Consider the following 2,287-nt stretch of genomic DNA (forward strand, 5'->3'; position numbering starts at 1 on the left):
CTCTAAAGAAGTAAAGATACAGAGAGAATCCTGAAAGTAGCAAGGGAGAAGTGAACAGTCACATATAAAGGATTCCCAATATGATAAAGTGCCAATTTATCCTCAGAAATGCTGGAGGCCAGAAGGCAATGGAATGACATATTTAAAGTGCTGAAAGAAAAAATTAAAAAATGTCAACCAAGAATATGATACCCAGTGAAACTGTCTTTCAAAAATGAGGGTGAAATTAAAACATTCCAAGACAAACAGAAGCTGAGACAGTTCATATCCTCCAGACCAGCCATACAAAAAATACTAATGGGAATCCTGTAGATAGTAGAAAAAAGACACTAGAAAGGGATTCGAAGCCATAAATAATAAGAAAGATCTCTAGTAAAGGTAATTGCATGGGCAAGTATAAGGATTAATAATAAAGTATTCATGCTCATAATTCTAATGTTTCGTCCTTCATGCTTTTTAATGACAAATATATAAAAAGAAAAAATACAATTATGTTACAGGGCACATGAAATATAAAAATGTAAACAGTGGTAACAACAACCAAATGGAAGAGGAGGGGAGAGATACAGAATTTCTTGTATGTTATTGAAGTTAAGTTGGTATCAGCTTACCCTAGGATGTTATAAATGCAAGATATCAAATGTAATACTCATGGTAACCACTAAGAAGATTTTTTTAAAAATACACAAAAGTAGACGGGAACCAATATGACTCACTACAGTAAATCAGCAAAATGCAAAAGCATGCAGTATTAAGGGAAAAGGACAACAAAGACTTAAAACACACAAAAAGCAAATTTTTAAAAAAGCAGGAGTAAGTCCTTTCTTATCAGTAATTACAGTGTATGTAAATAGACTAAATGCACCAATCAAAAGTCAGGGAGTGGCAGAATGGATTAAAAAAAAAAAAAAATGACCCAACTATATTCTATTTAAAAGAGGCACATCTTAGACCCAAGGACACAAATAGGTTGTTTGTTTTGGGGTTTTGTTTTGTTTTGATCTTTTTTTTTTTTTTTTTGCTCAGTAATGCCCTTGTTGTAGACAATCTACTGTTGTCTCATAAGCAATGTTCAAAAAATTTCTCGTTCATGGAGTTCATGATCACTTCAATTACTACTCCTATCACTACCATAATCACTACCACCATTTGTTGAGTCTCTCCTGTGCTACCAGCATATAACGTAACAGGTATGTAAATGCTGAAACCTCCTTACAACAGTAGGAGGCAATTATGAGCACGTCCATTTTACAGACGAGAAATAATGAAGTTAGACAAATTTTCTAAAGTCGTGGGAACTAAACAAAGCTCCAGATCCAGATTTCTTTGAATCCAAACTCGAAGTCTCTCATGAGACTTTAACTGACTTTGGTTGTCCTAGAGGATCATCTGGGATTATTTAACTCACCATCTTTTACACTATGCTTCTAATTTAGTAGTTCTCCAACTTTAGAGGGCAACAGAATAGAATCACCCTGAGGGCTTATTGAAATGCACATTAATGGACTATTCGCCTGCGTTGTCGTCGTGTGCCCACTAGTCAATTCCATCAGAGACCTGGGGCTGGGGGTCCAGATCCGGCGCGCATGCCCTGGGCGTGGCTTGAGGTGGGGCGCCAAAGAGCAGTTTCTATTGGTCATCAGTGTTTCCATCGCCAGCTGTGAGAGATCATTCGGCAATTTAACGCTAATTGCACTAGGCACTATTTCTGTAGATAGGCCCCTGATTCCAACTCATAGTGGCCCTATAGGATAGAGTAGAACTGCCCTAGAGGGTTTCCTAGGCTGAAATTTTTATAGGAGCAGATCAGGTTTTTTTCTCCTACAGAGCAACTGGTGGGTTTGAACCTGCAACCTTTCGTTTAGCAGCTGACTGCTTAACCAGGCTCCGGTACTATTCCCCTAGAGTGTCTGATTCAGTAGGTCTGGGATGGGATCCAAGAATTTGTATTTCTAGCCACTTCCCAGGTGATGGTGATGCTGTTGGCTTGGGGACCACATTGTTTTAACCATACCTGTAAGAACCAGATCTCCCCCACAAAATCAACCACACAGCATACGAATGCAAACAACTGGAACTGTGAGAGGAAGGTGTGGCTTATAGTAAAGGTTTGTAAAAGATCTCTGTATTACTTAGGGTAAAACTAACAAACTGAAAAATTGTTCACACCTTAGCAAAATATGGTTAATTTCTTACATAATAGTCAATGGCAGTGTTATTGCTCAGGGGACAGCTCTCTTCTACGTGGTGATTCAGTCTAATGATTCTTCCATCTTGTGGTTCTGCC

Source organism: Trichechus manatus, unplaced genomic scaffold (assembly GCF_000243295.1).
Source record: "Trichechus manatus latirostris isolate Lorelei unplaced genomic scaffold, TriManLat1.0 scaffold00128, whole genome shotgun sequence".
NCBI classification, from domain to species: domain Eukaryota; kingdom Metazoa; phylum Chordata; class Mammalia; order Sirenia; family Trichechidae; genus Trichechus; species Trichechus manatus.